This window comes from Papaver somniferum, unplaced genomic scaffold, assembly GCF_003573695.1.
Source record: "Papaver somniferum cultivar HN1 unplaced genomic scaffold, ASM357369v1 unplaced-scaffold_21, whole genome shotgun sequence".
NCBI lineage: Eukaryota > Viridiplantae > Streptophyta > Magnoliopsida > Ranunculales > Papaveraceae > Papaver > Papaver somniferum.
This window is the reverse complement of record NW_020631041.1, coordinates 982,957-1,000,324: the sequence shown is the minus strand read 5'-3', so window position 1 is coordinate 1,000,324 and position 17,368 is coordinate 982,957. Positions and strand designations below refer to the sequence as shown.

General features: G+C 38.5%; 1 pseudogene; it reads right to left on the bottom strand.

The window, feature by feature from the left end:
- Window positions 1–2,219: 2,219 nt before the first annotated feature.
- Window positions 2,220–10,577, bottom strand: LOC113340125 (annotated as a pseudogene).
- Window positions 10,578–17,368: the final 6,791 nt, after the last annotated feature.

Below are 17,368 nucleotides of genomic sequence, written 5' to 3'. Positions count from 1 at the left end.
TGAGATATGCACCATATGCATCTCCAGCTGATGCATGAAATGTACCACAATTTTCCATAGGGCCCTTGATAACATTCTACCGGTAATATTGAAGATGTAGATAGGCCCAAAAGGGGAGTCCCAACTGTGTCAATGACAGACCAAAAATGAACGGCATTTGATGTAGTGGTAGTAGTTTGCCAAAGGGTGGCCTGAAGCGCCATTTGACTTCACTCCTCCTTTTAGGTGTTTGTTTTGGCAATTTGACTTCACTCCTCCTTTTAGGTGTTTGTTTTGGCAATTTCCTTTGGCATTCTTACTCAAATTACTTGCATTATCTTACTATTGTTACTTTAATTTTTGTTGCGTTTGAGATTAATGGAAATGATTATCTGGCCTTCTGGGAACATTGCAGAAGGATTAACATGATAGGAGAGCTGCAGAAGATAGCTGGCCTTGACATACCCAAGGATCTATCTACTGACATAACCAACAAGTATTTGCTAGATGCGTGCATTAAGTTTGATGTCAAGTGCCCTCCTCCTCAAACAACAGCGCGGTTGCTGGATAAGGTATAATCTAATCTGAATGTTCTTTTAAGAGAGTAACTAATAATTAAACTGGCTTTCGATGATATTTTGGAGTCGATACCCTGTCCTGTTTGCATAATAATGGTGTTGGAACCAAGGCTATCTGATGTATATGGTTTAGTAATGAACTAATAAGTACATATCAGTGCCAAAGTTTTTTCCATCTTAGCATTGTATCACAGGGATCAGTTTTTTATTTTTTCAACATATGACCCCTTCAGCTGATCTTCATTAAACTTCATGATTGTGCGTGTTCTTAACTATCGATCATTGAGAGTAGCTTAGATTTACTGTTTGCACAACATTGTAACTTTTTTTTGTCAAGCACAAATGTTAGTTGCTGTTGGAATGTATTTATTTAACATTGAACTGTAGTTCCACTATCCAGTGAAGGTGAAAAACTTGTCTGGGATTGAGATTGCCAAGGTTGCGGTATATGTGCATGCAGTTCAAAAGTTGCAGTTATAATGTTGATCTAATAAATCGGCTCATGATAGCTTCTTTTTTACCTTTATTGCAAAAGAGAGTAACTAATTTTTGTATTCTGATGACAGCTTGCCGGACATTTCTTAGAGGAGACGTGTGTTAATCCGACCTTTATCATTGACCATCCTGTGATTATGAGCCCCCTGGCGAAGTCGCATAGATCGAAGCCAGGCTTGACTGAACGTTTCGAATTGTTCATTAACAAGCATGAAGTACGTTGACGACTTTGTTCATGCATCATTGATATGTTTTCATGTTGTTTTTAACCTATTCATGTCCTAACTATTATGAGGTGATCAGGTTTGCAATTCATATACAGAGTTGAACGATCCTGTGGTACAACGTCAGCGATTTGCTGATCAACCAAAGGTGTCTTTACTCGTCATTTTTTATCTTCTAGTTGGTTATATGTTGTAACTTCTATTTTTCTATATATAAATAAGAATGTGATTTCAGGACCGGCAATCTGGTGATGATGAGGCAATGGCACTAGACGAGGCATTTATACAAGCTTTGGAATATGGATTACCCCCCACTACTGGTTGGGGTTTGGGTATTGATCGGCTCACAATGCTGCTTACTGATTCACAAAATATCAAGGTGAGTTATTTTAAAATCCAAACGCATGTTGCTCCTAATGTCACATTAACTTTGTTTTTTCGTTTTATATCTGAAACACGAGGTTTTGCCATCTATGGTGGAGGAGGTAATTCTATTTCCTTCTATGAAGCCTCAGGATGAACCTGTACCCAAAAGTGCACATTTGTATAGACCCAACAATGCTGAACATTTACATAGGTCCGGCGGTGCTGCACATTCACAGAGATCCGAAAATGCTGTAGTCGGTTTTGTCAGGAGGCGGGGTTTGCATATAATTTTGATTACAAGTTTACTAGTCAATGCTTATTTATTATGCCTTTGATGTACTGTTTCCATATTATATGATGAATTTTAATTACTAGTTGACATACTTTTGAACGGAACAATAAAACCAATATGCTTTTGACGCATATTCTTTGCCCCAAAGTTCCTAAGATTATGGATCCCAAAATTTTCGTGCACCTATCCCATGCGTGACATTGATGATTCCAATTGAAGCCACAAATTGTTTGACACGATTAGACTGCATACCGCATCAGAGCAACTCAAAGTAAATATGTTACGTTAAGAAGACAAAGAAACAAAAGGGATGGGAATCAAAACCAAATCATTTTTTCTAGCAACCACTGCTCCAGACTTCTCTATCATATCAAGTTCTCCGACAATATTCCAATCGAAATGGTATAGTAAATGCGCAAGTGTTAGCTCAACACTAGCCAAAGCAAATGACATCCCGGGACACATCCTTCTACCAGCTCCGAATGGAATATATTCAAAGTTATGTCCCTTATAATTAACTGAATTACCATCAAACCTCTCTGGTTCAAATGCATCGGGGTTGCTCCAATATTCTGGATCTCTACCGAGAGCCCACAGATTGACAATAACTTTGATATTCGCTGGTATGTCATATCCATCAATTTCACATCTCTCTGTACTTTCTCTTATCGTGAGTGGAACCGGAGGGTGTAGTAGCGTTTCTTTGATAACCAGCTTTAAGTACTCTAGTTTACTAACGTCTGTTTCATCGATTTGCATGTTTTCACCGATGACCCGCCTTACTTCAGTTTGAACTTTCTCCATTACTCTTTGGTTTTTAAGCAAGTCAGACATTGCCTTGCAATGGATAAAGTATCTGTTACTGCACTGAAAATTTCCTGTTGGAAAGAAAACAATACCGAACTTGAAATGTTAAAACCAGCTACGAATTTCATAAACAATTTCTACTACTCGAGTACAAAGATAAATTATACGAAACCAAATGGCCGCTTTAATATTTTCTGTTGTTAATGATTCATGACTCTCTTGAACCCGAAGAAGTGCATCTACTAAATTTTCCACCTCCAATTTACCGTTATCGATTTTTACCATCCTACTCATTTTGTGTTCTTGGATAACTCCCTCTAAATACTTGTCAACTTTTTGATGAAATCGCAGCAATTTTGATACCGGTCCAACTGTACGATGTAACAATTTTAACGAAGGGAACAAATCTTCCAAACCTCCTATCAAAGTAAGTGATTCCTTCATCATTGAAATGACTTCCTCGTTAACTTTGCAGTTATCACCGAACGCTGCTCTTGTAGTGATCGTAGTGATCAAATAAGTAATCTGCTTACTGAGGTTGACTGGTATATATACCAACTTGCAAAGAAATGCTTTTGATCGTATTCATTACCTCCTCTTGTCTTAGTGGTCCGAACAATAGGACATGTTTATCACTTAAGAGCTGCAAGACAAAAATCTTACGCATCTCCCCCCAATAATCACCATAGCGAGAAAATGAAACACTACCACAATCGTATAACATGATTTTCGCAGCACAAAGTTCCGGTCTGTCTGGGAAAATCAAGTCGCGAGTCTTCAGAATCTGTTTGGTAACGCTTGGGGATGAAATAACAAGTATAGGAACTTCACCGAGTTGCAAGTGCATAAGTGGTCCATATTTCTTTGCCAAGTTTCCTAGAGAACGGTGTGGTAATTGGCCAAACATGTTATGAAAATTGCCGATAAAAGGTAATTTCCATGGACCTGGTGGCAGTTTTGATCTGTCTCTATTCTTCACCACCGTGAATAAAAAGAAAAGGAAAGCCAGAAGAGCTAAAACGGATGGAAATTGAATATCCATGAACTAAGTTGGAGGAGGTAGCTACTTACTCTAGAGAGCGGGGACAGGGTTACACAAAAATGATTGATCAACATACATATTTGTGTTTGGAGTATGTGGCGCGATGTAAACCATATATTTATAGCTAGAATAGTCCCACATGAAATATGAGGAAGTACATGTGGTGCCTAATAAGCTTGGGCATCTCCTTACATAGCACCGAGGCTTTTTAGATTAAAATCCCACACCTGCTGCAACAGGTGGTTAAGTGGGGACAGTATTGGTGCTATGTGGTCAGGCCCAGAAGTAGGGTCCGGCGGTCCGTGAAGATCCTAATAACTGGTATCAGAGCGAGGTTAGAGCTTTAGGGTTTATCGTATTACGATTGGAGTGGGAGTTATGGATGATAATAACGTAAGTACGGTATCTAGGGATAAAGTTTTTAACGGGAAGAACTTTGCGTTTTGGAAGTCTCAGATGGAAGACTACCTATATGAGAAAGACCTTGCTGACCCATTGGGTGGAGTTGCGAAAAAGGGAGCACGCAAAGACGATGAATGGACAACTCTTGATCGCAAGTGTGTAGCCGTGATCCGTAGATGTCTAACGGTGGAAGTCCACAATAACGTACAAGAGGAAACTAGTACGAAGAATCTTATGGATAAACTTGAAAATTTGTATCAAAAGTCATCAGCCTCGGGGAAGATTATGTTGTGTGAACAATTATTTAATCTGAAGATGCAAGAAGGCGAAGCGATTTCAACACATCTTGGGAAGTTTAAATCGATTATTTCTCAGCTTTCAAAAGTTAGTATTACTTTTGATGATGAAGTTCAAGCTTTACGGTTGTTGTCGTCATTACCAAAGAGTTGGGAGACTGCAAGGACAATCATTAGCAATTCCGCAGGGAGCGAGAAGTTGAAGCTTGATGATGTGCAACAAAGGTTAATTGCTGAAGAGGAGAGAAGAATAGAACAAGGTTACAGTTCTAGTACTTCAAGCTCGGCCTTAAGTATGCAAGAAGAAGATAGAGGCAGGAGTTCAAATAGGAACAACAACAACAAATCCAGATGGAAGTCTAGAGGAAAGTCTAGGGGGAGATCTCAATCCCGGCCTAGAAGTGTTGTTGAGTGTTGGGCGTGTAAGAAAGTAGGACACTTCAAGCGCGATTGTCCGGAAAACAAAGGTAATCAAGAAGAGGTCAACGTAGTTGCAGCTGCGGAACAGGTGAAGGTCCTTGTTGATAACAAGAAGGTGATTACGGAAGGTTTTCTACTACTCTCTGAGGACAAGCAAGATGAGTCTTGGATTATAGACTCGGGAGCTTCTTTCCATGCAACGGGTGATAAGAGTATTATGATCTCTTATAAAGAAGGATACTATGGCCAAGTATTCTTAGGTGACGGTGAAGCATGCGACATTATTGGTATCGGTGATGTGATCTTGAAAGTCAACGGTTCGACATGGAAATTGAAGGATGTACGACACGTTTCAAATTTGAAGAAGAACTTGGTGTCTATGGGCCAAGTTTGTGATGATGACTGTGAAGTTGTGCTTACGAAACAAAATTGGAAAGTGAACAAATGAGCTATGGTATTAGCTTGTAAAGTTAGAGTCGGTACTCTATACTGGAATTTAGGTGGAACTACTTTAGCAGTGACTAGTAGTGGTGAAGACACTAACTTATGTCATAGAAGATTAGGTCACATGAGTGAGAAGAACATGAAGATTATATGTTCGGGAGGATATCTACCTAAGGTGAAGTATGTTGATATGAGTTTTTGGGAAGACTGTGTTCTTGGAAAGCAAAAACGGGTTAGTTTCAGCAGAGGCGGCAAAGCCTTGAGAAGTGAGAAACTTGATTTGGTTAATACTGATGTATGGGGACTAATTGATGTTGCATCTCACAGCGGGTTCCAATATTATGTCACCTTTATTGATTATCACTCAAGGAAGGTGTGGCTTTACTTCATGAAGAATAATTTCGAGGTGTATGAAGTGTTTAAAAAGTGGAAAGATTTGGTTGAAACAGAAGATGGTCTGAAGTTGAAGTGTCTAAGGTCAGAAAACGGTGGTGAGTATGACAAAACAGAATTCTTGCAGTTATGTGCTACAAATGGAATTCGTTTGGAGAGGACAATTCCAAGGACGCCACAGGATAATGGAGTAGCAGAACGTATGAATTGGACGTTGAATGCACGTGCTAGGTGCATGAGGTTGCAATTTGGTGTGCCCGAGACCTTCTGGGAACATGCAACAGAGACGGCTGCTTATCTAATCAATAGGACACCTAATAGTCCATTAGATATGAAGATACCAGAGGAGGTTTGTACCGGCAAAAAGGTAAATCTTTCATATTTGAAAGTTTTTGTTTGTGTTGGTTATGTTCATCTTAGTCCCGGTGAGAGGTCTAAGATAGGTTCTCAAGCAAAGAAGTGTATATTTCTTGCTGACATAAATGACGCTTTTGGGTATAAACTTTGGGACTACGAGGGTCACAAAGTTATTAGAAGTAGAGATGTCACTTTTAATGAGAATGAGCTGTACAAGGACATGAATAAAACACAAGTTGAAGATGTCGGATCAAGCAACGTCGATAAGGAGTTGTATATCGATATTGATGATGTTTATGGAAAAGGTGTGGTACAAGAAGGGCACGGTGTTGATGATGGCAGAGAAGTACAAGGTGAAGAGACTTCTACTGCAGTGGGAGTTACTCCAATAGTTCCACAAGAAGTACTAAGATCATCAAGAACTCAAAAACCAAACCCAAGGTATGCTCTGAACTATCTATTACTTACGGATGGAGGTGAACCTGAAGATATTAAAGAAGCACTAGCGTATGATGATTCAGGCAAGTGGCAACTTGCTATGGAAGATGAGATGAGTTCACTTGAGGAGAATGGTACTTGGGTGTTAGTAAAATTACCAAGAGGTAATAAGGCGTTGCACAACAAATGGATTTATCGGATGAAGTCTGAAGCAAATGGAGATATTCGCTACAAAGCGAGGTTGGTTGTGAAAGGTTTCCAGCAAAAACCCGGTGTTGATTACAACGAGATATTTTCTCCAGTTGTGAAGATAACTACTATTCGAGTAGTGTTAAGTCTAGTAGATTCTGAAGATCTCTACCTTGACCAGTTGGATGTAAAGACAACTTTTCTTCATGGTGACTTAGATGAAGAAATTTACATTAAGCAGCCAGAAGGATTCATAGTAAAAGGCAAGGAAGAGATGGTGTGCAAGCTAAAGACGAGTTTGTATGGTTTAAAACAAGCCCCGAGACAGTGGTACAAGAAGTTTGATAAATTCATGCATAGAGGTGGTTACTCACGGTGTAATGCAGACCATTGTTGTTACTTCAAAAGGTGCGTTTCTGACTACATCATATTATTACTGTATGTGGATGATATGTTGGTTGCCGGAACATCTCTACAAGAAGTTGAGAATTTGAAGAAACAATTAGAAAGTGAGTTTGCTATGAAAGATCTTGGTGAAGAAAAACACATTCTTGGTATGAGGATCATAAGAGACAAAGCTAAGGGTTTACTTATGCTTAGTCAGGATGAATATATTGAACGAGTGTTGAAAAGGTAAAATATGGAGTATGCTAAACCATTTAGTTCTCCACTTGGAAGTCAAATTCGTCTTTCAAGTATGCATTGTGCGAAGACAAATGAAGAAAAGGAGTACATGGCTAACGTACCATATTCTTCGGTGATTGGGAGTCTAATGTATGCTATGGTGTGCACGAGACCGGATATTGCACATGCAGTGGGAGTAGTGAGTAGATATGCAAGCAACCCAGGAAAACAACATTGGGAAGTTGTGAAGTGGATTCTCAGGTATTTGAGAGGTAACACAAACGTACCGTTGTGTTACGGAAGAGGTGGTTCTATCATGAGGGGTTATGTGGATGCAGAATTCGCCGGTGATGTAGATAAAAGGCGAAGTACGACCGGTTATGTTTATACTATGGGGTCAACTGCAGTGAGTTGGAACTCCCGTTTACAGAAGTTGGTAACATTGTCTACTACGGAAGCGGAGTACGTAGAAGTAACAGAAGCGAGCAAGGATATGATTTGGTTAGGAGGTTTGTTAGATGAGTTGGGAAAGGAACAACGAGATACTGTTCTGTTTAGCGATAGTCAAAGCGCTATACATTTAGCCAAGAACTTAGCCTATCATGCTAGGACGAAGCATATAGATATTCGTTATCATCTCATTCGGGATCTCTTAGAAGAATGAGAGTTTAAGCTCGAGAAGATTCTTGGTTCGAAGAATCCTGCGGATATGTTTACCAAGGGAGTTACATCAGACAAGCTAAAGCTCTGCAAGGCTTTAGTTGGTCTCTCAGAATGAGGATCTGGGAGGGGATCCGCACTGACATGAAGATGTTTTAGCACCGTCAAATCCAAAGTTGAAGAAAAGAAGAATTGAATACAATCAATGAGTCTTCAAAGTGGAAGATTGTTAGTTATTGAAGACTAATTATTATTTCCTAAAGTTAGCCGTGGTTATTTAGCGAAGGGGTTTCCTAAACCGTCTATGATTATTGGTGGCCAAGTTTGTAACCTATATAAATAGTAATCCTTGTAGAATTGTATTGTGTTAAAAACGACTAAGGGCTCGGTGAGAGATTTCTTGTATAGCTTTTAGGGCTAAAGCTAGGGTTTCTTGGTGAGAGCATATTGGTGAAGAAAAAGAGACAAGGTTATCATCTCGGGTAATTATTGCGATGTAACCAAGGGTTTGCTGGGATTCACACGACGTTGTAATCGTTTTTCTTCATAGTGGATTTGAGTTGGTGCGGCTCAAAGTGGACGTAGACAATCTATACAAGTTGTATGTATTGGTCGAACCGCTATAAATCTTGTGTCTTGTGAGTTGATTTATCTTTCTCGTATTATTATAGTTTCTTGTGCTTGGTTTACTTATTATTCATCATAATATCTCAAGATCTGTTATTCCGCGGTGTCAGTGATTCCCTAAGAAAATCCTGACAAATGGTATCAGAGCCTATGGTTGGGGATACTGTCCTAACGGAGAAGTGGTTGTGGATGTCACCCGGTACGGCGCAGGTGGAGTCAGACTCAAGGTGGTGCAGGTAAGGCCCAAGGTAGAGCTGGCGCTCAAGGTGGAGTTAATGCCGCACCCCATTAACTCAGGTGGAGCAGGGTTCTATGGTGGGCAAGGTTGTGCTCAAGGTAGAGTTAGTTCTAGCCTTCCCATTAACTCAAGGTGGAGTAGGGTTCTAGGGCGCGTAGTGACAATAATCATGTTCGATAAGTAACATATACGGACGGTGACCATATGGTGGAGTATGATTGGATTGGTGAGGTGGTTTAATCTCGCCAAGGTGGAGATTTTTGGAGTATGTGGCGTGATGTAAACCACATATGTATAGCTAGGATAGTCCCACATGGAATAAGAGGAAGTACATGTGGTGCCTAATAAGCTTGGGCATCTCCTTACATAGCATCGAGGCATTTTAGATTAAAATTCCACACCTGCTGCAACAGGTGGTTAAGTGGGGACAGTATCAGTGCTATGTGGTCAGGCCCAGAAATAGGGTCCGACAGTCCGTGAAGATCCTTATACTTTGTACTGCTAAACAATGTTTGAAGAGTTTTTTTTGGTTAAACAAAATTATTAAGATCCTCCTGGAAAATCAAACAGACTAAGAGGAAAAGAAAAACAAACAAATAAAAAAATAACATAACATGTAGTCCACATCCATATATGACAGTTAGGGTATATGTCTTCGAGTTAATGTAAGCACGTTGGTTAATATGAATCCCTTATTGGGCAAGTTTTATTAAAATCCAATACATCACTAAGAATATAATGGTATCGATGAAAACAAAATACAAATATAAAGATTGTACCAAAAATTACATAGACTTAATGAAGAACAACCTCCAATTATGAAGAACCATATCCAAGGTAATTCTTTCAAAGATTTGAGTACCAACACACCAATTATAAATCAAAGTTTTGATACCATCTTTCAAGTTACTTGTTGAGTTATATCTGCCATTAAAATCTCTTGAGTTTCTTTCAAACCAAACAGCCCACCATATTGCGAATGGGATTATGTCCCAAATTTTAGTTTTCAAACTTAAATTCTTCCCTTTTTTTCTTCTCCATTCCCATAGTGTGTCCCTCACACTACCTTGAAACACCCATTGAAGATTATAGACACTTAAGAAGTAAAACAAAATTTCTCTGGTTGTATCACAATGCAAAAACAAGTGTTGGTTTGATTCAGCACTTTCCTTGCATAACAGACACCCATTCACATTATATGTATTCCTCGGTGAATCCATTGTTGGTGCAGCATTATAGCAGAAAGACCAAACAAAGAAAATCACCTTCTGTCGTATTTTTGGATTCCACACACTTTTGTAGGGGAAAACTAGAAAACTATTATCCTCCAATGGATTATAACACTCTGCCACTAAGAATGTTTTTGTACCATTCTGCCATAATCTGTGATCCCGACCTTCACTTCTATTAAAAGTAGCCAACAAATTCAAGAGATGAGCTATGTCTTCTATCTCAGCTTCCCTTAAATTTCTGCAAAAACCAAAGTTCCAACTGTTCCCAGCATTCACATCTAACACCTCCTGAACAGTAGCATCTTGCAGTCTACTTAAACTGTATAAATTTGGGAACCTTGCTTGTATAGACTGCTCAGTCAGCCAAACATCATTCCAGAAGAGAACTTTATCACCACTGTTTACCTGTAAAGTTGTATTTTGTTCCACATGGTTCCTACTCTTCAGAATGCCTGCCCACAAACTTTTCCTCATTGACTTGTTTGTAGTATTTGGGAGAAAATATTTCTCATTACCACCAAATTTCAGCCTCACAATTTTTCTCCATAAAGCTTTTTCTTCATTTCCATACCTCTAAATCCATTTGGCATGTAAAGACCTATTCATTAGCCTTAACTTCTTAATCTCAGTTCCACCATTTTCCTTTGGTAAATTTATCTTTTTCCAGCCTACCCAACCTTTTTTAGGTTTATTATTCAAGGAACCCCAATGAAATTGTCTCATAATCTTCTCCATTTGCTTCTCAACAGAAACTGGAAGTTGAAAAAGAGATAAATAAAAAACTAGTCATTCCCTTCATACATCTGGTCAACCTCAAATACTCAGATTCCCCGTACTTAAAATTGGCAGTGTTGTAAGAGATCGTATCGCATCGTATCAATTATTTTCTCGACCATATACTGATATGCTTACCTAAATGATGATCTCATGGTTCGTGATCTAACAACATTGTCATACACTTGTATGATTGAAAAGGAAAGGGTTAATGGTGTTTCACCTATATGGTTTGCACGAACTAACTTTAAATTGTCTTTGTAGGTACAGAAAACCTACTCGCCACGTGGTCGAACAAGGTTGCACGAAGTGAACGAAATAAATCTTAAACATAATATCTTTTATCAACCCCGAGGGAGAATGTCAGTGACAAGTCAAATCAAGTGTCAGAGTTACTTGTATGAATATTAGATCTGTGAAGTATGAATTCCTTCTGGAGTAGAGATCTGTGAAATATACATAAATAACAAACATGCGAGATAAAGACGATTGGGCGAGAAGATAACTGACGAAGAACAAGTTATGAAGCGAAGTGAGTAATAGTTCCAGATGAAAATGAATTGTTGAGCAAGAAATGGGACAGCTGTACCGACAGGTTACCGAAGTTATCGGCGAAAGGAATGGAATAACTTTATTGAAAATGGCTTGGGCGAAGTAAAAAGCAGAATCACGTGAACTGTGTGACTATCCACGAAGTAAAATGAGTTGTAATCCATTATTTAGTTTTGCCTATAAATAGAGACCATAGATCATTGTAAAAAGGGTCGGATATTTTCTATTTGGAAAGGTCATGTTGAAAGAAAGTAAGTTAAGGTTCTTGTGAGTTTTCGTATCATCAATAAAAGAAGGATTTCTATTTCGTTGGTTGAAGATGTCTTAGACTTGTCGTATTAATTACTTGAATGTACTACTGGATTCCGGTAGTTACAGTCTTTGCACATAAACAGAGTCTTGACAGCCTAAACAATACTCCATCTCCATCCCGCACAAAATACCCAAAATAGGTAAGCGAAAAATTCAAAATATGGATTTGCGAAGTTTATTTGAATGTTTGTTAAGAGATTTTTTTTTTTTTTTTGATAAGTAGCATGTTATAACAGAAACTAGATGAGCTTTACACAACGAGGGAAAGCTGTCCCTCTTACATCATCATCCAAAAGAGAAGCCAAAAAATAAAAAAGATGGCGGACTAGACATCCAGACCTGGTTAACATACGGTGTAGTAGCCTCTTGGCCAACAAGTCAGCCACAAAATTTCCTTCACGGTAGTTATGAGTGAAGGTGATATCGTGGAAGTCATTTGCTAAAGCATGCATGTCTTTGATGACATTAACAAAATACCAACTCGAAATCCCATCATGGATAGCGGATTTGCCGATGAAGCGCAATGATTGTGCTGATAATTTTATTTTGTAGTCCGCTCCAACACTTGCATACTCTTGCCTTCAAAGTTCCTACAATTGATGATGAAGCAGAAAAAAAAGTTGCATTCTCTCTTAAGAAAGTATATGTCAATAAAGACTTGATTACGGAAAAGAAATTTGGACGTGCACTGCGCAATCAAACACCGGATCAGTAATATAAGAACTCAAATCTATGTCCAATCCAAAGAACAGGAGGTATTAACTATAACTATCCAACTTCCGGATGATATTGTCGAAAGGGAATCATAAGTTCCGTAGTAACTAAATACAACCCAAAGAGTTCAACGGGGGACCTCTTTGACCTAAACTGTCCCCAAAATATCAGCACGGAAATCCAAAGAAAACTCCTTGCAACTATATGTATAGTTAGACAAGTGAGGAGTACCTTGGTAGATCTTGTCCTTTCCAGCGCCCATCGTGAAACAATTGTTTTTGGTTTCTCAATGTTGAAGAAACATACTGAACTCCACTTGGGAGCGGGAAAGTCCAACTTTCCACCTATAACAAAAAATCCTAAAATGCAAAACTAGCATTTGAAAAAAAAATAGATTAAAAAATAGTGATGCTAATTTCTTATCACAGCACAACAGCACATTCTTTGAGATGTCTGATAACTCTAGTAAACCTTCTGAAGTTTTACCGCCGCAGCATCAAGCTCACTGACAGGTTCCGGAGAAAAGAGTATTATGCCTTTCCTTACTTTAATATTCAGCGGAATCGAAAAGAGCATAATGCTAACTTCTTTTCATGCAGTTTTGCATCCCATCATTCTCATGATGGATCCTACCGGTATGAACCAGTATGTAATAGTGAATCATTTGCATGATTCAAATGCTTGTAGCAACCACAGAGATCGTCAAGATGCCATCTCGTCTGCAATGATCCGAGTCGAGTTACTCAATACCGACGAGTTGGGAATTTTTCAAATTTTCAAAAAGTCTAATTGGAGGTTTTACAGCTATTTTCCGAAATTGCAGCAAGGATTGGTTAATTTTGTTATTATAGTCAACTGTCATTGCCACCCTGCCAAAGCGACTTTGATTTGTCCTCCGGTATCTTTGCTCTCTATTAATGCCACATCTCTGAAGATAATCCACGCAGTATACGAAATCCTTAACTCCATCCCTCACCGAAACATTATGGAATCCACTTCCAAAAACCCAGTATCGGCAATTATTAATCATCTTCAAAATACCAATATTCGTGACATTTCAGCCATGAGGTTAAGAAAGGCAGTAGGTTCGTCTAAGGCTTTAGCAGTTGCAAAGGAAGAAAGAGGTCATACTTTAATAGGTAAACTTTTCATTGAAGGTTCGGTGGAAACTGATGATGTAAGGAAAGAACTGAAACCACTTTGGAAGCCTTATAAGTTCAGGGGAGATCCGTGCACTAGACAAAAATATTTTCCTTTTCAAGTTCAATACAAAAGAAAAAATGGAAGTAGTGCTTAAGAAATCTCCTTGGAATGTTTGTAAGTCTCACCTAAATCTTCTCGCTTATGATGATTCCATTCCTCTGGAAGAATGAAAGTTTACCCAACAGGAGTGGACTATACAGTTCAAAAACTTATTGCTTGAGCATCACTCAGTTCAAGTGATTGAAGAAGCACTTGTTGAATTGGGTCCTAAAGTCTGGAAAAAACCAGAGAACTGTCGTTCTACTTACGGTTCTATGATTTCTGCCAGGGTAAAAATTGACCTGAGCAAACCTCTTTTCAGAGGTGGATGGTGGAACACCAGAACTGGGGGTGTAACATGGGTTAGATACCACAGGGAACGCCAACCCCACAATCTTTGTCCTCATTGTCTGACAATTGATCACAACAAAGATGAATGTTCTAATTTTGCAAATGACCTAAAGATAAGGAGATACACTAATGATCAGTATATTCAATACTGTCATGAGCTAGCTGCTACTTATGGAGTGGAAATCCGTGAAGATATTGATGAGCTGATCCAAAGAATCTGTGAGGCCAGCAGAAGAAAGCTGTCAGAGCAAGAAGAAGATCATGAAGCAACTAGAACCCTCAAAAGATCGAGAAGTTCTGTTGATGATGATGATGACGTTCAAGATATTAACCTTGTTTAAAGTAATGGTCACAATACTGGTGAAGATCCATCTGTTAGTGAGATTGATGGTATGGAGCATGACCTGGTTGAGAATGATATTACTAAGGAGAACTTCCATGTAATGGATGAGGAGGCTGCAGTTCCTTCGCTGGTAATTTCTAAACCTTTGATCAATAATTTTCGTTATTTCCTTGAGTTTTGTCCAGTTTTTTACTTTCATTCCTTATTTCGTAATATTGCTGTTTTTCTCTTTTCAATAAACATGAAAGTTGTAAGCTGGAATTGTCAGGGTTTTCTAGGTAGAGACACCCGTGATCACTTGAACCTTCTTAACCAGTTACACTCACCTGATATTATTTTCCTGAGTGAAACAAAAATTAAGGACATTTGAATTCTTGACCTTTCGAAATTCTTAAATATTCCAAACAAGTTTGTTGTTCCCTCCATTAGTTTGGCTGGAGGTCTTATTCTTCTTTGGAATGATGGATTCCAACTTAATGTTGTCTCCCATACTAATAAAATAATAAATGATAAAATTCTAAATGATCCTAGTAGAGGTGTCTGGTACCTATCTTACATTTATGGAACTCCTTACATTCATGAGAAGCTTGATCAATGGACATACATTAGTCAACTTAGAAATTCTATAGTTATACCTTGGGTTATTATAGGTGATTTGAATATCATTCTTTCCCCTAATGATAGAAATTCGCAATCTTCACAAACTGTTTCTAGCGATATTCTTGAATTAATCAATGAGGAAGATCTCTCTGATATGGGATTTAGCGGTAACCCATTTACGTGGTCTAGTAATAAGCACGACACAGGTCAGTTTAAGTCTAGGCTAGATAGATCTCTAGTTAACAGTGAATGGTTCATCACTTACCTTGATTCCTTGCTTACTCATTTACCTCAAAATGACTCGGACCATGCTCCCATTATGTTAGAATTATGCAAACATAACAACGTAACGGGTAGAAATTGGAAGTTTTTCGAACATTGGTTATCAAATGATAGTTGTGTTGATAAAATTAAAGCTGCTTGGTCTAACAGATTCACAGGTTCTAATGTTTTTGTTTTCACTAACAAACGGTCTACCACAAGACAGTTTTTGTCCCAATGGAGTAAATGTATGTTTAAAGATATACCCAACTCCATTGTCAAGTTGCAACAGCGTATTTCTAATCTTCAAGCTTCAGATGTTAGTGGTTCTAATACAGAAGAAGTCGTCAAGATAGAACAAGAAATCCGACAACTAAATGAAATCCAAGCAAGTTCTAATATAAAAAAGGCAAGGGATCATTTTTACAATGATATGGATTTAAATTCAAAATATTTCCACATCAAAATGAACAGGAGGAAATCGTGCAACAGAATAGATGCCTTATTAGCTCCAAATGGTACATGGTGTAATGATAGAGACTCTTTATCAGCTCTGCTCAAGAACCACTTCCAAAACATCATGACAGCATCTTCTTCAGTGGACAACAAAAACTTCCTTCGACACATACCACATTTTATTACTGATGAGGATAACCACCATCTTGAAGCTATCCCCTCAGACGAAAAAATCCACTCAGCTCTGATGTCCATGGAACCATGGACATCTCTAGGTCCAGACGGATTCCCCCTGGCTTCTACCAAACACAATGGGGAACGGTGAAAGAGGATGTATGTAAGCTTGTGAAATCATTTTTTCACTCAGGTTTTCTTCTCAAGCAGAAAAACAGAACAAGAGTCTCACTGATTCCAAAAGTTCATATTGCTCAAAAACCGGAAGACTATAGGCCGATTGCTCTTTGCAACACAATCTATAAAGTTATATCTAAAATTATAGCTTTAAGATTGAAAAAGAATATCGCTTCAACATTTCGCCTATGCAATTCGCGTACGTTCCTAGCAGATTAATTTCTGAGAATATTTGTCTAGTGCAGGAAATTGTTCAAGCAATGAAGAGAAAACAAGGAATTAGCGACCATCTAGCGCTTAAGATGGACATGTCCAAAGCCTTCGATAGGCTTGAGTGGAGTTTTTTGTTGGATATTCTTAAACATTTTGGATTCTACGGAAAGTTCAGGCAGCTCGTTTCTACGTGCATCTCTACTACACAGATTGAAGTTATGCTCAATGGCTCTCCAACTCCAGCTTTCAAACCATATCGAGGTATTCGTCAAGGTGATTTGTTGTCACCTTACTTATTTATCTTGGCAATGAAATCTTTCTCAAGGTTTCTGGCACATTGTGAACACACGGGCCAGTTAACTGGTATGAAAATCTCTCGCTCGGCTCCAAAAATAAACCATATGTTATTCGCGGATGATTGTTTACTATTTTGTAAATCTAATGATACCCAAGTTAACAAGCTCCTTCAGGTTATTGATCAATTCTCAAGTTGCTCAGGTCAGATGATAAACTTCAACAAAACAACTATATATTTCAGTGCAAATATGGATCCAGAAGCTTGTCAACTAATAAATGGTACCTTACAGGTGAGATACCTGGATATTTCAGATGAAAGATATTTAGGGCTGCCGGTTTTTGTGGGTAGAAGAAAACGTATTCCTTTCTCTTCTCTTTGTGATAAAATGGATAACAGGTTTGCAAAATTGAATGGTATGAACAACAGTGAAGAGGGAAGATCAGGGATGGTTAGAAACGTCTCCAGCGCCATACCCTTTCATCATATGTCAAGTTTCAAACTGCCAGATGCTACAATCAACAAGATGTCTTCATCCCAACAGAAATACTGGAGAAATAAAAATTCTTGCAGGGGCAATCATGTTATCACTTGGAAAAGAACTCGACAACCTAAAGAAGAGGGGGGTTTAGGTTTCAGAAATCTGAAAATATTCAACAGATCTTTGTTAGCAAAGTCGGCATGGAAGTTGTACTATGACACATAATCAATGATGACTAAGTCACTCCAGGCTAAGTACTACCCAAATGGTGATCTTTTTAATTTATAAAACAAGTCGAACTCGACTTGGTCTTGGAGAAG